The sequence below is a fragment of the Panthera tigris genome, chromosome B3, assembly GCF_018350195.1.
Source record: "Panthera tigris isolate Pti1 chromosome B3, P.tigris_Pti1_mat1.1, whole genome shotgun sequence".
Lineage (NCBI taxonomy): Eukaryota > Metazoa > Chordata > Mammalia > Carnivora > Felidae > Panthera > Panthera tigris.
In genome coordinates this window covers 101,767,684-101,795,052 of record NC_056665.1, presented here as the reverse complement: position 1 = coordinate 101,795,052, position 27,369 = coordinate 101,767,684, and the positions used below count along the sequence as shown (strand labels likewise).

The 27,369-nt window shown below is 39.2% G+C and overlaps 1 long non-coding RNA gene across 1 annotated transcript; it reads right to left on the bottom strand.

The window, feature by feature from the left end:
* Positions 1–18,754: 18,754 nt before the first annotated feature.
* On the bottom strand, positions 18,755–27,190 carry LOC122239608. Its single transcript, XR_006218859.1, has 3 exons — positions 26,973–27,190; positions 24,526–24,643; positions 18,755–18,935 (listed from the first exon to the last, which is right to left on the bottom strand). It is a non-coding gene; the product is annotated as an uncharacterized LOC122239608 (long non-coding RNA).
* Between the last annotated feature and the right edge of the window lie 179 nt (positions 27,191–27,369).

The following is a 27,369-nucleotide window of genomic DNA, read 5'->3' as shown; positions in this document are numbered from 1 at the left end:
TGTGCTGACAGCTTGGAGCCTGGATCTGGCTTCAGATTCTGTGTCTCCCTCGCTCTCTGCCCCTCCCCCACTCTCTCTCTCTCTCTCTCAAAAATAAATAAACATTAAAACATTTTTTTAAAACAGTAAATAAATCGATAAAATCAATGGGTGCCTGGATGGCTCAGTTGGTTTAAATATATGACTCGATTTTGGCTTGGGTCATGATCTCACAGTTCGTGAGTTTGAGGCCCAAGTCTGGCTCTGCCCTAACAGTGCAGAGCCTGCTTGAGATTCTCTCGTACTCTCTCTCTCAAAATAAATAATAAACTTAAAAAGAAAAAATGATGAAGTGAAAAGGGTGGGGAACATCCATGCACAATTGAATATATTTAGGAAGACAGAAAAGGGGGGGATGCCCAATAAAGCAAGTGCAAGAAACTATAGTCTAGACCCGTTCTTTTCTCAATCTGCGTAGGAGTCACTAAGAGATCTTGTTAAACTGCAGGTGACAAAGTTCCGCATCTCTAACAAGCTCCCAGGTGATGTCACTGAGATTGTTCTGGTTCGTGGACCATATGTTGAGGGAGGGAGAATACATAAGGAGAACGCATAAGGAGAACAGAATACTGTTCAGGAGAGGCACAGCCTGACCCATGGAACCTGAGAGAAGCAGGAATGAGACGTGGGGCTGGAGCCAAGGAGATTAAGTGCAAGTCTGTATTTCAAGGGTTGAACACCCATTACCACGGGGGTCAGACGAGTAAAGGAAATAAATGGAAGAAAGCTGGGCTGCTGCACATTACTGCAGAATCAGAGTCCAGTTACCCAATCTGGTAATTTTTCAATAGAAGAGAGAAATCTAGAGTTTATGTGAATTCTACTGAATTTGTTTCATTCTTGGCAACCAATTGAAAGGAAAGGCTGCTCTAAAGAAAGTAAGCAAATTTTTATGGAGAACCAGAGCCAGCACATTCTGGCATTTAGGGGGTTCCTGCGTGCTAACAAGCCTGAGAAAGGAGGAGTAAGCCAAAGAGACAAAATCAGATGCCCAGACAATGACTGACCGGGTAGTAGTGAGAAGTTGGAAAAACATGAAGATTCGATTAAGGGATTTAGTGGAGGTGAAAGGTTAGAATCCCTATCTCAGTTTGACCTGGGGAATATTCTCCACTAAGTGACAGGTGGTCATGAGCCCGGCCCTGGGGAAAAGAACTCCTAACATGCTACTTGATCTGCAGTGACTCATGTTTACATCATCATGGAAATGTAAATTCTTATTAGTTTTCCATCTTGTAAGATGAACTTAGACAAATTATGGACATTTGAGTGGTGGTTTTAAAACAGGATGACAATGTTATAAATTGACAATGTAAAAAAAGGGGGCAGCCTTTAGATGAAGGGATGAGGGTAAGGAATTAGAATATTAATATCCTTTACCTACAAAATGGCAGACCAGTTGTCTTTCCATGGTGGCTGGAACACAAGTGGAGACTTAGCATGTTTGTTGAGGATACAGAGGTGACCAGCAGAAAAACAAGAATAGTTATATCTCCATGGGAGAGAGGGAGTAAATGGGCTAAATTGTTTTTCATGGTAGGAAGTTAAAACAAAATGTCCTGAGTTGATCAGTAAGAAATAGCAGTAGAAGTGTATCAGTAAGAAATAGCAGTAGAAGTGTATTATTTAGAGATGTGTAGGTTTCGGGAGAACCCAAGGCAAAAGGGATTGGTTAAAATATTGCCTCTAAGGAGCAGAGCTGAGGGTAGAACTATAGCTTTGCATGGGGCGCCTGGGTAACTCAGTTGGTTGAGCATCTGACTCTTGGTTTTGGCTCAGGTCATGATCTCATGGTTTGTGGGTTCAAGCCCCATGCTGACAGAGCCTGCTTGGGATTCTCTCTCTCTCCCTCTCTGTCCATCCCTCCCCCACTCACTCTGTCTCTGTCTCTGTCTCTCTCAAAAAAAAAAAAAATAAACTTAAAAAAATAAAAAATAAAAAAAAGACCTATGGCTTTCCATTATAAAGTCATCTTTTCTATTTAATTTTTTGGCCATATGTGTTCATCGCTTTGACAAACTATAAATGCGTGTGTCTGTGTCTGTGTATACATATGTATACATATAAAAGCATATGCTGAGTTATAAATTATAGGAAACAAGTACTAGTTCACATGAAGGAAATGATTATAAATAAAATACATTGAGAGGCACTTGGCTGGCTCAGTCTAGAGCATGTGACTCTTGATCTCCAGGTCATGAGTTTGTGACCCACATTGAGCAGAAAGCTTGCTTAAAAAAAAAAAAAAGAGAAAGAAAATACATTGAGCTCAGTTTTCAGTGACTTGAAACAGTGAGAGAGATATGATGAAGCAAGCATGGTAAATGTTAACATTTAGGGATCTCAGGGGGCCTGGTTGACTTCAGTCAGTTAAACCTCCAACTCTTGATTTCGGCTCAGGTCATAATCTCACGGTTCATGGGTTTGAGCCCCACGTTGGGCTCCAGACTGACAGCCTGCTTGGGATTCTTTCTCCCTTCCTTTCTGCCCCTACCCTGCTTGCACGCACGTCCTCTCTCTCTCAAAATAAATAAATAAACTTAAAAATGTTTTTTAGAGATTTCATAGAAGGGTTTATGGGAATTTTTTGTGCTCGTTTTGCAAATTGTCTTTAAAATTATTTCCAAATAATTTTTTTAAATTTGAAAATATCGTAGTTTTTCTTCCTCTTCCCCATACAAGGCATTTTAGAATCTTTGAAAAATATCTTATAGTAAATTTCAAATGTGGACTCCATTATAAAATTTTGCTTAGAATACCATCTAGACATTTGAAGACTAAAGAAAAATAACATGTCCTGCCCTTTGCAGGAGAGCAATCTTGTGTTGTCTGGTGGAGTTTCTGAGATTTGCTTTGACAACTGAAAGGAGCTTGGCCTAGCTTGCCTGGAGGCACTGAGCTGACCAGTGCAGAGAGCCGCTGTGTGGCTGTGTCGTGGTCTGAGACCAGACCAAAGAGGGAGCCTGGCAGTGCCTGACAAAGACAAGCACGGCACTGCTGGATCAGGAGTTAACATTTTCCATTTACTGTGTGACATATTTCTTTAGGCTGTCCCCTACGCTTTGGGCAAGGTCATAACCTAATTTAATATCTGTTAATAAAAGCCCAACAGTTCCTGGGGCGCCTGGGTGGCTCAGTTGGTTAAGCGTCTGACTTTGGCTCAGGTCATGATCTCAAGGTTCCTGAATTCCAGCCCCGCATTGGGCTGTCTGCTCTCAGCACAGAGCTTGCTTTGGATCCTCTGTCTCCCTCTCTCTCTTCCCCTCCCCAGCTTGCTCTCTGTTGCTCTCTCTCTCAAAATAAATAAACTTAAAAAACAAAAAAAGTCCAACAGTTCCTTTTCCATTTACTTTGACTGTAAATGAATCTTTTAACAAATACACACTTCATTTATCAGTAGCATTTATGATCGCTTAGCATATGAAAGGAATTGATTTCACATGTTCTTGAACTGGGTTCTATTATCATCCCCATTTTACAGACAAAAGGGCTGAGTTTAGAGGATAAATAACTTATGCAAGGACACAGCACTTGTAATATTCCTGCACTTTAGATTTTTCTAAGTACAGAATAAGGAAAAGTACCTTGAAAGTAAAGAGTAATTTGTTTATCTATGCCTGGTACAAATTTAGGACCCTGGCAAAGGTCATCTGAGAATGATTGTTCTTGAGTGATAGTCAGTAACAGTGAATTCTATTGGTTTTTTTTCCCTAATGTTTACTTTTTGAGAGAGAGAAAGTGTGAGCAGGGGAGGGGCAGAGAGAGAGGCAAAGAGAGGGAAACAGGATCTAAAGTGGGTTCCATGCTGATAGCAGAGAGGACAGTGCAGGGCTCAAACTCATAACCTGAGCTGAAGTCAGACACTTAACTGACTGAGCCACCCAGGCGCCTCTGAACTCTATTGTTAATAAAAGATTTATCAAATTAACTGGATAGTAAGCTACTTTCCTTTTTTTTTTTTTTTGTAAGCTACTTGTTTTTAAAGCATCTATAAAAATTTTGTTGTAACATGGAAAAATTCATGTAATACAGAGGTGAAAGAAAAAAGCAGGTTGCCAATGGAATATAACAATGTGAAATAAAAATAACCGTTCGTATGCAGGAAATTAAAAACATTAAAAAGAAATACAGCAAATCGATGACAATTGTGTTGAGATTATAGGGGATTTTAGCCCTATCAAAAATAATTATCATTATTTTTCAAATCAAAAAAACTGCACATTATTTAAAAGTATGATTAATTTGCTTAGCAATCACAAAAAACCACTTTAGTGAATATCAAAGTAAACATCTTGCCTACAGGAATTGAAACAACATAAAGTTTAAAAAATTTGATTTGGAAGGAATAAAGGGAAATTAAAGTGAAGGATATTTACACTTAAAACCTGGAAATTTTATATACTATTTGCTAAATGGTTTGGCAATATCTTGACTGTTGTTTTGCCTTCAAGGTACTTGCCAGCCTGCTCCCAGTGGAAAGAGAGAAAATGTCAAGGTAGCCTCTTGTGCAGGAAAATCAGATTATTTCCTGGGTGTCTCTTGATCATCAATAGTTGTTGAAACTCCTGCCTTTCCTTCCAGTCAGAAAACCCTGGGAATAAGTCTGTCCTGCTCTGTTTGTATGGCACAAAAATACCTGCCAAACTCCCTTCAAAGAGACTATGGTGGCCTCGGCTATGACTGCTCGGTATCATAAAATCCCAAGAGAAAGACAGCGTATAAACACAACATTAACTCATTTCCCTTGAGTAGGCATAATCCTAATATTCATGGAAGGTTGCAAAGAGCCACTTGATGCAGAAGCCAGGTGATCACAAATGACAAAGGAAATTCACCTGAATTGGTTCAAGATGTGTGTTGCTGGGAAACTATGTCCAGGGGCAAATAATTGTATTGATTCTTGGAAAATGGTGACACTGTGTAAGTGAACAGACAGGTGCAGCAACACAAACACCAGTTAGGCTTTTTGTTCTTAGATGAAAGGCTTGCTCTTATTTTGTTTAAAGCTAATGGAAGATTTTAAGGAAGAAAAAGAATAAAGAATTATTTGCTATAATCATTATAACAATTATTAACAAGGTCTTTTCCATTCATTATTTTCATAACAGCTTTTCCCTTTTTGCAAATGAGGAAAATGCAGCCCAGAGAGGTTAAGTATTTTCTCAAGGTCACACGGTATAGAGAAGAGTTAAGATTTGGAATCTAGGTCTGTCAGACTTTGGCATGGACTCTTCTACCCATAGCTGCCAAATGATCATTTCCTTGTGGTCAGAGGAAAATATTAAAATAATAAGAATCTTCTCTGTGGGCCCAAATGATGTTGGGCATGGCTTTAGATTCTGTTTGTGGGAATTGGATATATGTTTGCCAGTGAAAAAATTTTCTGATATTTTCCTAATACACACTAGGGGAAGATAAATAATTGAGAACCGTTTAACTTGCATGTCATTAGAGTTACACTCACCATACAGATGCCAACATTCTTTTTTTTTAATGTTTTTTTTTCAATATATGAAATTTATTGTCAAATTGGTTTCCATACAACACCCAGTGCTCATCCCAAAAGGTGCCCTCCTCACTACCCATCACCCACCCTCCCCTCCCTCCCACCCCCCATCAACCCTCAGTTTGTTCTCAGTTTTTAAGAGTCTCTTATGCTTTGATGCCAACATTCTTAATTGCTTCTTTGCAGGGTATCATAGAAAGATATGCAGATACCTGAGGTGGGTTACATTCTTTTGATAAAGTCAGACAGGGTTGTGAAGGGAAGGTGGGATGAGAAAACTGCCACAGACAGATCACTTCCCTATAGTGATATCTAAGTACTGGTGGACATCAATAATACGGAAATTGCTGTGCCTCCCACTGGAATTTGGTCTTAGGGCTAGGCGACAGGTGGAAGACAAATGGTGTGTGAAAGAAAGTGTCCCAGTGATCCTCTAGGCCCTTGGTTGTCAACCCTGGGTCTTCCAAGAGCCATCAGAGTCAGGAAGGAGGCCCTCCATTCTTTTTCTCCTAAGGCAGGAACTACATCCAAAACTGCTGATAACTTGGCCTTCCTTTTTGCCACACGGGGGTTAAATGGTGAGTTGATCCATTTGGGGCTTCATGCTACTCACCAGCTGAGCAAATTAGTAACATTCTGTAAGTAAAAACCAGTTTCTGCCTCTGTAAAATGGGAATAACAATCCTTACCTCTGACGTGCTGCTTCCTGCTAAATTTCTCTGCCTCCTTTCCCCATTAATCACCTCTGTTCATTTATTTAAACTTGGCAACTCATGTTGATCTGTTCTTTTCAGCTGATAACATCAATCAGATCCTAATTTTCCCTGGGGTCTGGGCTAAGCCAAATAAGTGAACTTCCAGATCTTGTTTAAACATATGTTTTTGCTCCTCTATAACTTTTTTTTTTTTTTTTTTTTTTTGGTCAATAGTTAATGTTTTAGTTTAATTCTGACACACTAAAAGGTGTCAGTCTGGGAAACGTGGATTGTGGGGTAGGGGCAAGAGGGCAGTTAGGAGTCAAGGGGTAGTATATATTTGGGTTATTATTTCCTACTCCGGTTTATGGAGTCCTCCCATTGCTGACATCTAAATAAATGCAGACTCAAATCAATAAAATCCTGTATCCAAACTGTTTGGAAAATTGTGATAGTGAAATAAAATTATGAAAATGAGTATTTCATTTTAAATGCCTTCTCCTGTCAGTATTATAATAAATAGGGCTACTAAATCAAGGCCTGATTAGATCAACCACCTTGATTATATCAAAGCTCATCCCAGTTTTTTGATAGCAAAATTTGCATGTTTAACTAGTGGAAACCGATTTTTCATTTAAAATGGACATAAGCAGGCCTAAGTGGTGGATGGATCAGACGAGGGGGGAAGATTTTAGGGCATCTTATAGGACCTAGGAACTAGGTGAAGTGCTATATAACAATAAAATTGATCCTCTTCAATGATATGAAATGTAGTTTTCCACACCTTCCAGCTACTTCCTTCTCTAATGCTAATAACAGTTTTTCTCAAATTCCCATGTGGGTTGTTAATGACATGTTATGCTTCTGCACAAACTAATCAGAACCTTTAAAATCGGGCTTCATTCTTATTGATTTCTCAATCGCATATAATTCAGCAGGTTTTCACATCTAAAATGGACAACAGATAACAACTATCACTCATTGAGTCCCTAGAATCTCTTAGGCACAGTACTAGGACCTTATGTATGTCATTTCTTTCAAATTTAACAAAAGTCAAATATGTTTACATATAGAAAAGTGCCCAGAACATAAATGGAAAGCTCAGTAAAATATCACTGTGCCCTTTCTCAACTAATCTACTTTCATATCATATACATTATATTTTTAAAAATCATTTCACTAGCTTTGCAAGGAGGATACTGTTAGTCCCATTTTCCAGAAGATGAAAATGAAGTACACAGACCTGCCCAAGGTACAGAGCTTCTAGTAAGGGGCTAAATTGGAATTCCACAGGCCTGTCTAAATGCCAAACTGTGTTCTTTCTCTACATCATTGCCAAAATCAGAACGGATGGCTTTCAGAGGCTCTTCACAAAGGATTCCCTGTCCTTTCAATCTCTGCCACTGCTCACAGATTTCCATGTAAAGACTATATCAGCCTAGTGCTCAGTTGTGGCTTTCTCTTTTGGATTGAGGGAGTGTGGTGAGGGGACATGGAGTGTGGGGGAGTTTCTCTGCCTTCTGGTCATTTCTTGATTTCTGTTTGATCCTTATTTAGTTGGATACCATTCTTGGCTTGGCCCAAAAGGGCCTGTTCTCTTCATGGTTTGAATCATATATGTATGAATATATATATATATATATATATATATATATATATATATATATATATAACTTTATTTTGAAAAAGAGAGAGCATGCATGAGTGCAGGAGGGGCAGAGAGAGAGGGAGAGAGAGAGAATCCCAAGCAGGTCCCACACTGTCAGTGCAGAGCCTGATGCAGGGCTCAGTCCCACGAACCATGAGATCATGACCTGAGCTGAAATCAAGAGTTGGTCACTTAACTGACTGAGCCCCGAGGCACCCCAGGATATGCTGTTTAAACACAGGCTCCTATTATGTTAACATTCTGGAGAGTCTCATTGTTCTTCTAATTAAGCTACATCTCCCAAACTCATCCTCAAATTTTACAACCACCTACTCCTATATAATTCTTTGTAGATTTCAATAAGAAGATATCAATATTTATATTGATATTGATATAGATATACACCCGAACACAGTTTGGAAATATATTTCATTTCTTTAAATAATAATTAATATTAGGTATACAACAAAAGTGAGAAGGGCAGATTTTGGCAAGCGGGGAATAAGCCAAGAGAAGAGGAAAGAAACAGGTCAAGTAAACCCAGGGAGTTAAGAGAAGGAAATTGACTTAGCCTTGGAGAGGAAAGTTTATACAACTCTCCTTTTAGATTCTTCCCAACTTTGCAGATATACAGACCTACTTAATGCTATTTCCCAAGGCCCAGGATTTATGGTTGTTGCTGGGATATACTCCTTTTTTCCAATGCCACTAAAGACTCTCTCATTTCCCCCCTCACCTTTCAGTACATGGAAGCCGAAGACAGCTCTGTTTAGAGGCTGAAGGTTGGGAGTGGGGGCTTCTTATTCATTGGAAACTGAGGGGTGCTGAGGCTTTCCTGCTCAAAAATACCTCCCTACCAGTCTAAAATTCTAATATTTTTGTCTCTAGGTTTCCTCACAAAAATGTAAGTCTGATACCTGAACAGGACTGCAGTTTAACTCACCTGATGGGTATAAACAAACACACACAGCTTTAATATTAATGATCACACTCCTTAGATTTAGAAAAGCCATTTATACTGCACCGATGGAGTATGAAGAAATTGTCAGGGCTTTAGACTGTTAAATTAATTAAACAAGGAGTCCATTTGACTGAGATAGCTTTAATGCCTTCGTGGCCTGACTAAGCAAACCAAATCCTAAGACTGAAAACTACTCATGGTAAAGAAATCAAAACCTAAGGATAGCAACCAATCACAAACAGCCAACGAGGCTTTCCCAAATAAGGCAACCGCTTAAGCTATAGTCAATCAAATAATTTCCTTGCATTGTTTCCACAACTTCTCTATAAGTCTTTTCCCTGACTCCTTTTGGTGGAGCATTTCTAACCACTTCTGGTTTAGTGCTGCCTGACTGGAATCAATTTTTGCTCAAAAACTCTTAAAAATTTAATATGCTTCAGTTTATCTTTTAACAGGATAAACTCAATCCATACATCTTAGGTTAGGAATTTCCTCTGTGGACCAAGCTTTTCCATGGATACTAAGTTATAGAGAACTGCAAGAAATAGCTACAAGTTGTTTGAGGAAGCTTTGGGATTTTGAGATAACATACATGTAGAGGGAAAATGTTAGTTTGAGTTAATACAGTATTCTTTTTAGGGGAGAAAAATTGTCTATAATAAGCAAAATATCTTTTGGGAATAGAAAGTACATGATCATCAGGACTTAGCAAGGCTGAGACCTGGAGTATAGATGAACTAATTTACCAAATAAATGGACAGGAATGTAATGGTTGACATGGTGGGTAAAAAAGAGCTAATCCTGAGAAGAGGAAAAGTGGTAGGAGAGGGACCAGCATCTGAAAAGAGATGGGTGAAGTGGGATATGGCCAAAAGTTGTCTGATATTTTTCTATTATCTACAATGAAGTCTGTATATTTTGTAGTATGTCAGAGAATTCTTACTCAAACTGTCAGAGTAGTGGTGGGTGTTTGACTGCTAATACAGTAATCACTAAAATTTTGACTAGTTACTTATATCCTTTGTGATTAGGTTTAACTTCATTTAACCCAACCCCCTAAATAGCAATGGTATGAATACACAAAAGATGAGTTTTTTCTTTTGTAAAAGTCCTGAGGTGGATAGTCCAGGACTCCTATGATTGCTCTATAGTAATGATGGGCCAGATTCCTCTTATTTTTCCAATCTGCCATCATTAGTGCACTCATTCTGAAAGTTGCCTCATGGTCCAAGATGGCTGTAAGAGTGCCAGTCAACACCCCGGAATCCCAGGAAAGGAAAGGAGAAATGGCAAAAGGACTCGAATCAACTGTATGTCCCTCTCAATTAGTCTTTGCATCCATCCAACAACTTCTGTTTGCATTTCTTTAACCAGAACAACTATAACATGTTTCTGAGCGGCAGAAAGATTCAGACAAAAATTTCACAAAATCATGAATAATCAGCATCCGTTTCCAGGATTGTGTTTTTGTTTTCTTGTTTTGTTTTGTATTGAACTTCTGTTCAGATTACAGTTCCATTATAAAGGAAGGACTAAGTAGTAAGAAGCAACTTCTTAGCAATTTCCCTGCTTGGTGAATACCTAACCATCTTTAAGATGCATACTAAATGGCCCCTCCTTTATGAAACCCTTTCCTAACACAACCAGTATTTCAAGTTTTGCTTCCTCTGTACTCCCCAAGTATTTCACACTCCCTCTTTAATTGTATTTATTACACTGCATTGTAATTAGATTTACACATCTGTTTCTTTTAGTAGATGAGAAGGTCCTTATCCTATTATTCTCTGTACTTCTCTAACACCTAACATTCTACTTGGTGTATGATGGACAATCAACAAATGTTGGTTGAGAATGAAAGGAAGAAAGAAAGTAGAAGGGTAGTTATAGATAAAAACTCAGAAGCTCTGGGAAAAGTAACAGAGTAATATATTTTAAGCATAATTAGTGTCACCAACCATTCTGGTTTGCTCAAGAATGAGGGTTTTTCTGTGCTTGCAGTGCTAAAACTCGGGAGATATCAGGCAAACTGGGATGGTTGTCACCTTACACCACACCCCAGTTGTCAAGTCTAGACATTCAAACACTGACTCAAACAAGAAAAAACTAGAAAGTCAAAGGGGAATGGCAAGACATTTCTCCAATAGTTTAAACAGAGTCCCTGACAGCTACAGAAAGGGATCTGGAGGTTCTGAGACTAGAAGTCATCAGGGAGGGGTCTAATTCCAGGAAAGATTCAGAGTTGTTTTTGTTAAAATGTGGAGTTTCTCCTCTGCAATCTAGAGTTATACAACAATGATGTCAGTTAAAGATTGGTGACTCAGATAAATCATGCAAGATACCAACATGATATGACTGACATTTGTATTTCTTTAGGTCTGGCTCTGAAGTCTAAATTGTATATCCCAGTTGTATTAATTATGACATAGGTTCTACTGCCAACAATAGAGGTCCAAAATACCAGTGGCTTAAACAACAGAGGAATTTATTTTTCTCTCAAGTATATGACTGGACTGACAGAGTGGCTCTGCTCCATAGTCACCAAGGCTCCAGGCTCCATCTGTCTGGTGGTTCCACCATCTATAGGAAATTGCTTTGTCTACGTAATCCATTAAGCCCTGATGTTCCTATTCCAGGCTATAAGAAGTGAGATGCAACCTAAAAGTTGCATACATTCCTTTTCTGAACATCCCATTGACTGGAAATCAGTGTCCTCATCTAAGTGTGAGGATGGCTGCAAAGTGTCTTCATTCAGGGTGGCCATGTACCCATATTAATATTAGGATTCTATTACTTTAGAAGAAGGGGAGAATGTAGACAGAAACACCTAGAATTCTCTGCTACACTAGTCATATAGTAATTAGCAAATGTTTACGCCTCACTGTTATAATAAAACAAATTTACAATTTTGTTTTTGTTTTTTTTTTAAAGCATCAAGTATAAACATTAATCATTTGTATAGAGAGCCTGCCTCCATGGGGGACATGATGCCTGAACCCAAGAACCACCTCCTCACAGGTGGATAGAAGAAGAAATACATAGCATGATCAAGCAAAGACTTTAAAAAGCCCAAATTCATAAGGCAAGAGCAACTAGCACAGAGGCCAAAGGCAAAATGAGAATGATGACAAAGAATGAAGAAAAATCATACTAATGTAACATTAAAGTGTGGTATTCAAGAGCTAACACACTTGGATTAATCCTGGCTCTGCTACTCATGCATTCTAAGTATGTGATCTTGGACAAGATACCCAGCTTACCTGTGCCCTCTGTACATACAAAACTATTATAATAATGGTTTCCACTGACAGAACCAATTTATCAATAATCTTATGTTATGGCATTGTGGTGAAGAATAAATCAGTTACTAAAGTTCTTAGAACAGTGCCTGGCACATGACAGTATTCAAAAAGTGTTTTATTATTGTCTTATGTTTTGGCTAGGGATGGATATCAGAAAGTCCAGTTTGTGTAGGTTATGTATGTATACATGTAGGTAGGTAGGTAGGCAGATAGGTATTTTTAAAGTAAACTCTATGCCCAATGTGGGGCTCAAACTTATGACGCTGAGATCAAGAGTCACATTCTACCAACTGAGCCAGCCAGGTGCCCCTCCAACCTAGTTATTTATTCAATCTGTAAATTGTTCACTTTCCTGAAGCAAGGATAATAAATTAGCAGATAATAGTAAAACCGACAAAAGCAAGATTCTTATCCTTGCACATTCTGAAGTGAGACAAAAATAGGATGATAAGATTGTTCCATTTAGTTATTCAGCAAATTCCTCTGAAATAGTTTTCATATACCCAGCACCATGCAAAGTACTTGGAGTTGTTCATCTCATTTATGTGCCTTAACTAGAATGGATTCTATAGTGTAAAATGCAAATAAAATATAAAGGATCATTCTTTTTACCCAGTAAGAAGTCTGGAGGTGGCAGAGCTCATCTAGAATGACTTGGCAATACTACCAATGGACAAGATCCCATCTCTCTTCCTAATCTGCCATCATAGTGCTAAATGAGGCACAGCAAGCAAGGTACAGCAGAGCCAGTTTGATCAAATGCCTTGCCAAAACAGGGACCACTATCTTTCCAGCCTCCAACAGGTGGGTCTTTAAAGCCCTCTATCCGAACACTTAGGTTCCCTTCTTACCTGCAGCATTCTGCTTACAGGTACCAAATTTTGTATCAGTTAGGAGTTGTCTGGCTTTTAATGACAGGGACTCAAACACTAGTGGTTTGATAAATCGTTTCACTTTTGTCAAGTAATGAGAAGCCTGGAGGGAGGTGGTCCAGGGCTGGAAAGAAGGCTTTGCTGTGTTATCAGGGACTTAGGATCTTCCTATCCTTCTGCTCAGCCATCCAGAGCATGTGCTTGTGGCCACAAGATGACTGATCCTTTGAGCATGGCCTCAGCACTCCTGGTAAGAGAAAGAATGTGAAGGACACAATGTGCCTATCAGCTGAGCACCTATCCGTATCCTTTGAAAGGCACATATCCTTTGAAGTGCTACCCAGTGACTGATAATTCTTTGGACGGAACTATGCCACAAGACCACTGCAGCTACAGAGAGCTTGGAAAATGTGTGTTTTTAGCCAAGTCCAGGCACATTGTCTCTCTGAACTAAGTTGGAGATCCTTCAGTAAACAAAGAAGGTGAGAAAAAATATTGGGTAGGCATCTAGCAGTGATTGTCAGAAACCAATGGTCTATCCAGTGCGGGCCTTCATCTCAATATAAGGCACCTCTCTCATAAGAGATCATGGCTGCCCTCTAGATGAAATCCTGCAAAGGACCATCCACAGTCTTGAAAACATCAGATCATTACAAATTTGAATGTATCTTCCCAAACACCTCTTTTGGTAATAAAGATATTTTCAATTTATATAGGATTCTTTCTCTGGTTATTTAACAAGTTAGTAGGATTTAAAAATGTATTAAAATTGCTTCAGATCCATCACTGTCGCAAATGATGTTAGGAAGTATTTGCCAGGAGCCAAACATTTGAACAGCTTTAACCATGGCATCAGAAAAACTACAATTACATTCAGGAAAGAACTGCTTGATGTGTGACATTAAAATGCAGTTCCCCAGGCAACTGAGAGGGAGATACATTCAGTAACAACAGAGCTTCAATGAACTGCTAAGATCTTACAGAATTTGCAACACCTTTTGTTTATTTTTCATTGACACTTAAATTACCACTTGAAAGCATCCGCTGACTAGAAAACAAATCCTCTACTCTGGATAAACTAGGAATCTTCCAGAAATAAGTAGCACATTAACTGATAGAGGACATTGGGACAAGGGGACATTCCAGGATGGGATGTGCAGCCTTGCCATCAGACGTGGCTGTGTTGGGGATGGCACTCTTTGCAGAGCACTGCCTCATTCTTTCTGTCATACATGAGTTTGCCAGCGTTTCTTGCTGACTCATACCGCTGCACAGTGCCTGGTCAGGAGCTCAATGTATGGGCATTTAACAGGAAATGTTATTCACTGAATAGGTATAATTCTGTACTTCCACAATCAGGGGTTGTACAAAGTGCATTAAATAAGATAATGGACTTGCAGTATTTACAAAGCTTTGCCCCAATTACAATCTATTACTGAAAGACCTAAATATTCTTATTGATTCACATTATTTTAATTTCTGATTAATTTTCAGTTAATCATAAGAGATGTCACTAAGTTTTTCTGATCCGAACTAGATTCCCTTGAGTAAATCGATACTTAAATACTCCTTTTCCAAGGGATCTTTCAATAATTAAAATATTCTTTTTGTATTTTAAACAACTTTGCTATTAACAATGGCTAACATATGTCACTCAATTGTTATGTATCTAGTGCTATTGCTAAACTCTACCTGGATAGTCTCACATCCCCATACAAGCCTATGGAGAAAGTCCTATTATTATACCACCCATTTTCCAGATGCAGAAATCGAGGCTTTAAGAGGTTAGGAGACTTACCCATGGTCACTAAGTTGATAATTAATGGAGCCAGGGCATGAACCCACAGAGTGTGACACCACAGGTTGTTTCTTAACCACAACATGACATGACTCTTATTTTTTCTAACTTGTGAGCTTATATAGTTTTACTTTTTAAGGGGCAACAGTCTCTAGAATTTTTCCAAAATCAATAATAATAAAAAGCAGATATGTTGTAGACATAACAACACCAAAGAACTTGTTGAATGAATAAATGTCAGCTCCTTGAAGGCAGAGTTTTTGTGTCTTTTTTCACTGTTGCATTCCCTGTGCCTTGCACAGAGCCTGACATATAGTAGATGTTCACTGAATATTTGTTGAATGAATGAATGACTCCTGATCTTTTTTTTTTTAATTTTTTTTTTAATGTTTATTATTTTTGAGAGAGAGACAGAGACAGAGAGCAAGCAGGGGAGGGGCAGAGAGAGAGGGAGACACAGAATCGGAAGCAGGCTCCAGGCTCTGAGCCATCAGCCCAGAGCCTGACGCGGGGCTCGAACTCACAGACCGCGAGATCGTGACCCGAGCTGAAGGCAGCCGCTCAACTGACTAAGCCACCCAGGCGCCCCAGAATGACTCCTGATCTTTTTTTTTTTTTTTTTTTTTTTTATTTTTTAATATATGAAATTTACTGTCAAATTGGTTTCCATACAACACCCAGTGCTCATCCCAAAAGGTGCCCTCCTCAATACCCATCACCCACCCTGCCCTCCCTCCCACCCCCCATCAACCCTCAGTTTGTTCTCAGTTTTTAACAGTCTCTTATGCTTTGGCTCTCTCCCACTCTAACCTCTTTTTTTTTTTTTTTTCCTTCCCCTCCCCCATGGGTTTCTGTTATGTTTCTCAGGATCCACATAAGAGTGAAACCATATGGTATCTGTCTTTCTCTGTATGGCTTATTTCACTTAGCATCACACTCTCCAGTTCCATCCATGTTGCTACAAAAGGCCATATTTCATTTTTTCTCACTGCCACGTAGTATTCCATTGTGTATATAAACCACAATTTCTTTATCCATTCATCAGTTGATGGACATTTAGGCTCTTTCCATAATTTGGCTATTGTTGAGAGTGCTGCTATAAACATTGGGGTACAGGTGCCCCTATGCATCAATACTCCTGTATCCCTTGGATAAATTCCTAGCAGTGCTATTGCTGGGTCATAGGGTAGGTCTATTTTTAATTTTCTGAGGAACCTCCACACTGTTTTCCAGAGCGGCTGCACCAATTTGCATTCCCACCAACAGTGCAAGAGGGTTCCTGTTTCTCCACATCCTCTCCAGCATCTATAGTCTCCTGATTTCTTCATTTTGGCCACTCTGACTGGCGTGAGGTGGTATCTGAGTGTGGTTTTGATTTGTATTTCCCTGATAAGGAGCGACGTTGAACATCTTTTCATGTGCCTGTTGGCCATCCGGATGTCTTCTTTAGAGAAGTGTCTATTCATGTTTTCTGCCCATTTCTTCACTGGGTTATTTGTTTTTCGGGTGTGGAGTTTGATGAGCTCTTTATAGATTTTGGATACTAGCCCTTTGTCCGATGTGTCATTTGCAAATATCTTTTCCCATTCCGTTGGTTGCCTTTTAGTTTTGTTGGTTGTTTCCTTTGCTGTGCAGAAGCTTTTTATCTTCATAAGGTCCCAGTAATTCACTTTTGCTTTTAATTCCCTTGCCTTTGGGGATGTGCCGAGTAAGAGATTGCTACGGCTGAGGTCAGAGAGGTCTTTTCCTGCTTTCTCCACTAAGGTTTTGATGGTTTCCTGTCTCACATTCAGGTCCTTTATCCATTTTGAGTTTATTTTTGTGAATGGTGTGAGAAAGTGGTCTAGTTTCAGCCTTCTGCATGTTGCTGTCCAGTTCTCCCAGCACCATTTGTTAAAGAGACTGTCTTTTTTCCATTGGATGTTCTTTCCTGCTTTGTCAAAGATGAGTTGGCCATACGTTTGTGGGTCTAGTTCTGGGGTTTCTATTCTATTCCATTGGTCTATGTGTCTGTTTTTATGCCAATACCATGCTGTCTTGATGATGACAGCTTTGTAGTAGAGGCTAAAGTCTGGGATTGTGATGCCTCCTGCTTTGGTCTTCTTCTTCAAAATTACTTTGGCTATTCGGGGCCTTTTGTGGTTCCATATGAATTTTAGGATTGCTTGTTCTAGTTTCGAGAAGAATGCTGGTGCAATTTTGATTGGGATTGCATTGAATGTGTAGATAGCTTTGGGTAGTATTGACATTTTGACAATATTTATTCTTCCAATCCATGAGCAGGGAATGTCTTTCCATTTCTTTATATCTTCTTCAATTACCTGCATAAGCTTTCTATAGTTTTCAGCATACAGATCTTTTACATCTTTGGTTAGATTTATTCCTAGATATTTTATGCTTCTTGGTGCAATTGTGAATGGGATCAGTTTCTTCATTTGTCTTTCTGTTGCTTCATTGTTAGTGTATAAGAATGCAACTGATTTCTGCACATTGATTTTGTATCCTGCAACTTTGCTGAATTCATGTATCAGTTCTAGCAGACTTTTGGTGGAGTCTATCGGATTTTCCATGTATAATATCATGTCATCTGCAAAAAGCGAAAGCTTGACTTCATCTTTGCCAATTTTGATGCCTTTGATTTCCTTTTGTTGTCTGATTGCTGAAGCTAGAACTTCCAGCACTATATTAAACAACAGCAGTGACAGTGGGCATCCCTGTCGTGTTCCTGATCTCAGGGAAAAAGCTCTCAGTTTTTCCCCGTTGAGGATGATGTTAGCTGTGGGCTTTTCATAAATGGCCATGACTCCTGATCTTGATGGCATCATGGGGCCATTGGGGCCATAGCAATGGAACCCCTCTCTGAAGTTGATCAACTCAGTGAGAGCAGATTACGAACTTAATTTTGTTAATCTCTAAAACCACAAATATTTTGCACATTGTGGGTTTTAGACCAGAAAGGGCCCCCTAAACATACTCAGAATTGGACTAAAACCCTGAAAGAACCAGCTCAAAGTGAAAGCATTTGGACTATTTCATGAAACTAAATTTCTCCTTGTTGGCTTGGGATTCTCAACCTCAAGGTTCACATCTGGTTTTGGGTCCAATACAGGATAGGGGAAATTGTCTCTAGGGGATCTTTTATTGGTGCCTACTCACATAGACAAGTTTAAATGGAACATGGATAGAAAGAGGTTTGTTGCATTTTACAGAAGGTTTGCAGGTGGTCCTGAGCCAGGGAAGTAATTGAAGGAAGGGATCCCAGGACTGAAGCCCCACTCTCACCCCCATCATCAAACAGACTGAAGAATGCTTCACATCTAGCTATCTCTATGAATTCACATCCTTAGCACAACTTAGGGTGATGACAGCACGTGTTGCCTGACTTTTTTCATAGCTACCCAGGAAACAGGAACTTGGATTTTGCTTTCCCTACCATATTTCCCATGCTGCAATTAACATGTTACACACCCAGAGGAGAAACATGGCTATAACAGCCTTCCCAAATGGCATTACCTGATTGTCTACCCTGGGCATCAGGATCCAGTCTTCAGTTGGGGTTCCATGTGGCTTATTCTATACTTGGGATTTTAATGGAATTTATAACTGAGCCTACCCTATAGAATGAGAACCACATACAGGTTAGTGGGTCGCTGACTATGAATACCACGCAGTGGCATTATAATATGAATTTCCAGTTCTTCAGTAAAAGCTGGTTGAAACCCTTTGCCAAATAGCATCCTATCAGAAATTCTGTTTTTTAAGAAACACTTACATCTACTTTATTTGAATTTAATAGAAGAAAAGGGATCTGAAGCAAATCCGAAGAAATCTATTTCGAAAAATCTGTGTTAGGTTTCTCCAGAGAAACAGAACCAATAAAATATATAGAGAGAGATATATAAGAGGAGATTTATTATAGGAATTAACTCACGTGGTTATAGTGGCCAAAAAGTCCCACAATCTGCCTTCAGCAAGCTGGAAGGCCAGGAAAACCAGAGCCATACTTTCAGTCTGAGTCCATAAGGCCTGAGAATGGGTGTAGGATGAGGGGGGCTGATGATATAAGTCCTGATCTGAGTCAGAAAGCCTGAAAACCAGGAGCAGTGATGTCCAATGCCTGAGGGTGGGAGAAGATGGGTGTCTCAGTTCAAGCAGAGAGAGTGAATTTGCCCTTCCTCTGCCTCTTTGTTCTATTCAAGCCCAACACAGATTGGATGATGCCCACCCACTTTGGGGAAGGCAATCTTCTTGACTCAGTTCACCAATTCAAATGTTACTCTCTTCTGGAAACAGCCCCACAGATGAACCCAGAAATGTTTTACCAGATATCTGGGCAAGTTGACACATAAAATTTCTTTGTGGTATTTCTTTAATAATTCCTCTAAAGCTAAAAAAAAAAAAAAAATGAAGATTTTTTTTTACTAATATGTTCCAGTTTAAATAATATTAAAAAAGTTTTTTTAATGTTTATTCACTTTTGAGAGACAGAGTGAGAGTGGGGGAGGGGCAGAGAGAGAGGGAAACACAGGATCTGAAGCAGGCTCCAGGCTCTGAGCTGTCAGCACAGAGCCCACCCGACGTGGGGCTTGAACTCACAAGCTATGAGATCATGACCTGAGCCGAAGTTGGATGTCCCACCGACTGAGCCACCCAGGCGCCCCACCAGCTTAAATAGTATTCCTGACCCTTTTTAATGAAGGGTGAAGACTGTGCCCATCTCCCTTTCTTCAATTTTTAGTTTTGGTTAGTTGTATTACTCTTCTATTGTCCAGGTTCATACTGTTCATGTTCTGTTCTGTGACAGTGGTTTTAGCATTGGCTTTATACTTAGAATTGTTTTTATATTTAAAAAATTTAAATTGATTTTATATTTAAATGCTTACCATACCATCTTAATTCTTGAGTTCTTTATTTTGATTATCTCTTAATTAGCAGGATCTCATATCAAGTGGTTTTCTCAGTAAGGAACTTATATACACATTGTGTTTTCTGAGTTCATACATGTTTGAGCCAGTGTATCCTTGTATTTGAATGATTTCTTGAGTGGGTATAATGTACTTTCCTTAAAGCTATAAAACTTTCTCCTTCAGAAAAAAATTGTATTGTTTTTTTGGCAATGACTGTTGCTGTGGAAAAACTGGAGGATAGCCTATGTCCTTACTCCCAAACCTTTTTAGGCAATTTGTTGTTTTTGTTTTGTTTTGTTTTGTTTTGTTGCATGGATGCTTGAAAAACTCTATCCTTGAAACTGTCCTTATTCTTGAAGCTTATCCAGCTTAGTGTTAAGCATTCTGTCTTAAATTTTTCTAGAAGATATTGTTCTAGAAAATTATATATATATGGATATATATACATATTTTTTGCAAATTGTATTTTAGTTTTTAAGAGGAATATCCTTTTTTATGGAGATATAATTTGTATACCATAAAATGTATTCTTTTAAACTGTACAGTTTAGTAGTTTTTAATATATTCACAAAGTTGTGCAAATATCACCACTAATTCCAGAAAATTTTCATTACCCCAAAAAGAAACCCCACACTTATTAGTGGTCACTCCCTAGTCCCATAAGGCCTTGGCAACCACTAATCTGATTTGTCTTGATGCATTTGCTTATTCTAGGTATTTCATACAATAGAATCACACAATATGTGGCTTTTTGCATCTGCTTTTTTCACTTAGTATAATGTTTTCAAGGTTCCTCCATGTTATTGGCTATATCAGTACTTCATTTTTATGGCTGAGTAATATTCCAGTGTACATGTATATCACAGTTTATCCACTCATTAGTTGATGGACATTTGAGTTGTGTCCACTTTTATTTAATGTTTATTTATTTACTCTGAGAGGAAGAGAGAGAAAGCGCAAGTGGGGGAGGGGCGGAGAGAGAAGGAGAGAGAATCCCAAGCAGACTCCATGCTGTCAGCAAAGAGCCCAATGTGGGGGCTTGATCTCATGACCAGGAGATCATGACCTGAACTGAAATCAAGAGTCAGATGCTCAACCAACCGAGCCACCCAGGCACCCCTGGGTTGTTTCTACTTTTGGGCTATTGTGAATAATGGTGCTATGAACATTCATGTGCAAGTTTTGTATAGGCATGTTTTTGTTACTCCTGTGTTTCTACTTGTTGTGGAATTGCTGGGTCATATGAGAATTCTGTGTTTAACCTTTTGAGGAGCTGCCAGTTTCTAATGCAGCTGCACTATTTTATATTCCCACTAGCAGTGTATAAGAATTCCAGTTTCTTCACATCCTTTGAAATACTTGTTATCGTCCTTTTTAATACAGCCATCCTAGGGGGTGTGAAGTAATATTCACTTAGGCCCTAATTTGCATTTCCCTGATAGCTAATGTTGAGCATCTTTTCATGTGCTTATTGGTCATGTGTATACCTACTTTGGAGAAATGTCAATTCAAATCCTTTGCCCATTTGTATATTAGGTTATTGGTCTTTTTATTGAGTTGTTAGAGTTCTTTATATATTCTAGATACTAGTCCCTTATTAGATACATGATTTGCAAGTATTTTCTCCCATTCTGTGGGTTATATTTTAAATTTTGGTGAAGCCTAGTTTATCTTTTCTTTTTCCCTTTTTTGCTTCTACTTTGTGAGTCTATTTATTTATTTATTTATTTATGGGCATCTGGTGGCTCAGTTGGTTAAGTGTCCGACTTTGGCTCAGGTCATGATCTCACAATTCATGGGTTTGAGACCCGTGTCAGGCTCTGTGCTGACAGCTCAGAGCCTGGAGCCTCCTTCAGATTCTGTGTCTCTCTCTCTCTCTGTCCCTCCTCTGCTCATGTTATCTCTCTCTCTCTCTCTCTCAAAAATAAATGATAAAAACATTTTTAAAAATGGCCATTTATTTATTTTCTCAAATTTTTATTTACATTCTAGTTAATTAACATATAGTATAATATTGATTTCAGGAGTAGAATTTAGTGATTCATCACTTACATATGACACCCAGTGCTCATCATAACAAGTACCCTCCTTAATACTCATCACCCACTTAGCTCACCTCCCCACCTCCCTCCATCAACCCTTAGCTTGTTCTCTATTGTTAAGAATCTCTTGTGGTTTGTTTCCCCCTCTTTTTTCCCCCTTTCCCATATGTTCATCTGTTTTGTTTCTTAAATTCCACATATGAGTGAAATCATATGGTATTTGTCTTTCTCTGACTTATTTCACTTAGCATAATATACTCTAGCTCCATCCACATCATTGTGAATAGCAAGATTTCATTTTTTTCATGGCTGAATAGTATTCCATTGTGTATCTATACCACATCTTCTTAAAAAATTTTTTTAATGTTTATTCATTTTTGGGAGACAGAGAGAGACAGAGAGCAAGTGGGGTGGGGCAGAGAGAGAGAGAGAGGGAGAGAGAGACACACACATAATCCAAAGCAGGCTCCAGGCTCTGAACTGTCAGCACAGAGCCCAACACAGGGCTTGAACTCACAAACTGTAAGATCATGACCTGAGCTGAAGTTGGATGCTTACCCGACTGAGCCACCCAGGTGCCCCTATACCACATTTCTTTATCCACTCATTAGTCAATGGATACTTGAGGTCTTTCCATAGTTTGACTATTGTTGGTAATGTTGCTTTAAACATCAGGGTGTATGTACCCCTTTGAATTTTTATATTTGTATCCTTTGGGAATGCAATTGCTAGGTTTTAGGGTAGTTCTATTTCTAATTTTTTGAGGAACCTCCATAGTGTTGTCCAGAGGCTGAAGCAGTTTGCATTCCCACCAACAGTGTAAGAGGGTTCACCTTTCTCTGTATCTTCGCCACATGTCATTTCCTGTGTTGTTAATTTTAGCCATTCTGACAGGTATGAGATGGTATCTTATTGTGGTTTTGATTTGTATTTCCCTGATGATGAGTAATGTTGAGCATCTTTTCATTCTGTGTCATTTCTAAGAAATCTAATTAGCTGGTCCAAGGTCATGAAGATTTATGCCTATGTTTTATTCTAAGCACTTTATAATTTTTGCTGTTACATTTAGGCCTTTGATCTATTTTGAGTTAATTTTTGTATATGATGTGAGATAGTGATCCAACTTCTTTTTTTTAAAGTATAGTTGACATGCAATGTTATATTAGTTTCGGGTGTATAACATAGTGAACTCATAATTCTATAGACAATGCTCATCATATAACTGTAGTTACCATTTGTCACCATATGTTATTAGAATATTACTGACTTGGAGCGCTTGGCTGGCTTAGTTGGTAGAGCATGCAACTCTTGATCTTGGGGTCATGAATTTGAACCCCATGTTGGGTGTAGAGCCTACTTAAAAATTTATACCTCTTAATCCCCTTCAACTATTTCACCCATCTCCCTACCACCGAGTTCTTTCTTTTGCTACATGCAAGAGGGTATCCAATTGTCCCAGTATCATTTGTTGAAAAGACTCTTTACCCTGTTTAATCATCTTGGCACTCATTTTGAAAATCAACTGCGTAAAAATATAAGGGTTTATTTCTAGTACAGAAATCTGCTTGTATCATATTTTTGACTATATTCCCTCCCATTTGTTGAGTTCTCTATTTCAAGAACCCTAATTATTCTTATGCTGGATCATCTTTGTCTTCTCTAATAGCTCTCATCTTTGTCTCTTATTCTGCATTCATTCACCTGCCTTTCTCCATGTCAGTAATTAAATTTTTTAAGGTTTTTTATTTTATTTTTTATTTTTATTTTAATTTACTATTAATTTTTTGTTTTTTGTTTTGTTTTTTGAGAGAGAGAGCATGGATGAGCGGGGGAGGAGTAGAGAGAGAGGGGAGAGATAGAATCCCAAGCAGGTTCTGCACTGTCAGCCCAGAGTCCCATGCAGGGCTCAAACCCACAAAATGTGAGATCATGACCTGAGCTGAAATCAAGAGTCAGATGCTTAACCGACTGAGCTACCCATGTACCCCTATTTTTTTACTTTTTGAGAGAGACAGAGAGACAGAGAGAGAATCCCAAGCAGGCTTCATGCCTAGTGTGGAGTCCCACATGGGGCTTGATCTCATGACCATGAGATCATGACCTGAGTCAAAACCAAGAGTTGGCCGTCCAGGTGCCCCAGTAATTAAATTTTTAACAGTGTCTATTTTATATATAGTTCTTTTAAACAAATTCCATAATAATGATGGTCCTCAATATATTTCCTTAGATCTGTAACTCCTTTTTCAATTTTATTATCTTGGTTTTTTTTATCATCTTGAACCCATGTTTTTATTAATTTGTTTTGTAGCATAAAACATTTGTGAGCAATTTGCTTCTGTTCCATGAGCTTTACTTCCTACTCAGTTGCACTCTTTGTGTTTGTGTCTTCTTTGTGCTGTATTATTTCCACCCTTGTTTAGTTTAGTTTGGCTGTTACACGTTTGCATGGTTGCCATGTTATTTCTCTGTTCTATCCATTCCTGATATTATTGAGGGTGACTTCTTTGTGTTTCCCATTATTGCAGAAGCTCATTTGCTTTGCTGACTCTGCTACAGTTGGGGACTTGAGGTGACTGTAATATATCCTTTCTTCTATAAGGGATTATGAAGGTTGGGACAGTGTTCATCTGTGGTAGAGTGTACTCTTCCTTAGTATCCCTGTTTTTAGCCCGTGGTAGTTCTTTTGAAATGGTATCTAAGATCCCCTGCCAGAAACATGTGACATTTGGGGTATGTCTACCCTACCCTTGTGAGGTACCTTTGAGCTTTGGACAGTTTCCTCAAGTCAGCATGGAGCCCTTGATCCTTCCTTCCATCTCAGAGACTCAGCTCAGTGTTTGTGTTCTTCCATTTTCTCTCCAAAAGTTGTCCCATTCCTCCTCAGTCAGAAGACAAGAAAGATAAAGGCCTCAATTTAGTTTGCTTCTCCTGATACTTGAGGGATTTAGTGAGACATCTCAGGATTGCACTTATTCCATAGTCCTACTTCTGGAAGTTAGGAGTGGAATAAGGACACTTTTCCTGTGTGTTTTTCCACCTTATGCAAGAATATCCTCTAAAGTTTGAATCTCAAATATACAATCACCATCAAGTGTATTTAAAGAAATTTCCTTTTTTCCAGTTACCATTGACAGATTCCTAACATTAGTTCCCTGCTACCCTTGGCAAGTGACTATATATTTCTATAGCCCTGCAGTATTCAATCTCTGATACTGTGGATCTCACTCATCTGTTTCTCTGTTCTGCTACTTTCCTAAAAGTGGGAGAATTAAAAAGAAAAAAAAATCCTTGGCCTTTTGATACAAAGCAACTCCCAGGTTGGGTCCAAGGTGAAAATGGGTCCCTTACTGGGTTAGATACATACATGCCATTACAATTCCTGCTTGAGAATGCACATAGTTTTACTGTTGCACTTTTTTGTGCTAATAAATTCTGGGAACATGTCCCTCCTATTTTAGTTTATTCCTCTTTTTTCTCTCATTTCCACTTGTAACTACCCCTGCCAAGTACCTACATTTCACTGTTAAACTGTTTATATAAAGGTGACTTTAAAGTTTCCTTATATTACCTCTGGGCATTTGGCTGAAAGGCATTGCCTCCATTTTACAACTAATTATATTATCGAACAAATCTGGAGATTTTGCATTATTTGGCAACAAAAGTGCTAATGCTTCAGTAGCAGTGTTTATAAGAAAATGTTAATTTTTAGGGTAAAAATTTAATTAGAAGTTGTCTTTGGGGAATATGATATTAGTTAACGTTTACAAATGTTTTTAAAGGAAGGAAAAAGATTGCCACTAAAAATTTAAAAATTCTTACTGAAAGCGTCTTCATTGAATCCCTCCATTTAAAAAAGTACCTCACTTGGTATCTTTCTTTTCATTTGTTAAATACAAGGCCATTCTTTTTTTTTCTTAATGCTTATTTTTGAGAGACAGAGATAGAGCACAAGTGGGGAGGGACAGAGAAACAGAGGGAGACACAGAATCTGAAGCAGGCTCCATGTTCTGAGCTGTCAGCACAGAGCCCCACTTGGGCTCAAACGTGAGATCATGACCTGAGCCAAAGGCGGACGCTCGACCAACTGAGCCACCCAGGTACCCCTACAAGACCATTCTTTAACACTCTCTGCAGCTATGCTGAAACAGTTTGAGACCCAGTGGATAACTCTGACCAGGAAATATCAGTGGACAGTGGGCAGTGCATTTACAGGGAAAAAGTGTTGCAAGAATTTGCTGAGGGCGGGGGGGGGGGGGGGGGCTACAAAAATGTTAGCAGAGTGACAAAGAGGTTTTCGAAGAGACGGTCATGTTTCTTGATTTATGTATCTTGGTCTTTAATGTACGTAGAAATTCAACAATTATCTTTAAAAGGCACATTCTCCCAAATACTTCTATTTTAGACTAAAGGTGCTGAGGAGGCCAAGTAATTTCCATATTTCCCTCCTTGATGTTAACAACAGGGCTACGCCTGTTCCAATAATACTAATTAATAATTATAATATTAACAAATAATTAATACATATAAATAAGTAATAATAGTAATAAATATAACCATCATAAAATATGATATAATACTGATATTATATATCGGTATAGAATAATTTCAAGGGCTTCCCTCCTGGTTCGTCTGATTCTAAGCTTTTTAAATACCTGTATATATGTCAGAAAGTCAGCATGAGAAACTCTGGAGCAAATCATGTTAATAATATGACACATGTTTAAAACCCACCTTTGGCATTAAGAAATAATCCTCCCAGCGAGGGGGGATAAAAAGCCCATTTAAAAAACCCCACATTTTTTAATCTTAAAGAAAACAGTCAAAGGTGATGTCACTGGTTACGAGTCCAGTTGATCAATAACGTTTCACAATTTGTACCAACATCAGGGGAAAGGAGCTTAGCACGTCACTCCAAAATGATCAGGACCAAATACCCATAGAACGCAAATGGGTTTTTAATGAAAGTCCTAACTTTTCCTCGCTTACAAATCAATTCTTCTCCAGGGCCAAAGTTCTGGCCATCACAGATGCCACCCTCCTAGATACAGGGACTCACGTAAGGTCCACTTGTGCAACACTCTCCCTCAGAGCGGCGAGTGGGTTCTCATAGGTGGCAGGTGCGTTGGCCATATTTTAAACTAACGAACTCGAGTGTCATGTCATATTATTCTCTCGCCCTAAAAGCGTAAGAGTTGGTTTCCTTACCGACAGCTTAACGCAGTCTTTTCCCCGGCGAGCCCACCTGTTTGGTCATCTCTCCTAGAGCGAGGGGACACAAGCACTTCTGAGCAGCATTCTCTTTGCCGAAGAGGCGAGGGCTCGCCGGGCGCCCGGAGCGTGCATCCCCTCCGGGCGTCCAGCCTAGGTTCCAGCACTCGACATCTGCCTCCGTCCGGATTCGGTTCGCGCCGCCACAACCCGAGGGATGCAACCCCCTCCTCCCGGCTGGCGCGGGTCTGCTCCACTGCCCCCGGCGGCTGCCTTTCCGGAGCTCGCGGGGTCGAGCCCCGCTCGCGCCCAGCCCGCGGGGCCGCCCCCTCTCGGGAGCGGGGCAGAGGACAGGCGAGGGGGCGGGGCGAGCGCCGTGACGCGCGGAGGCTCC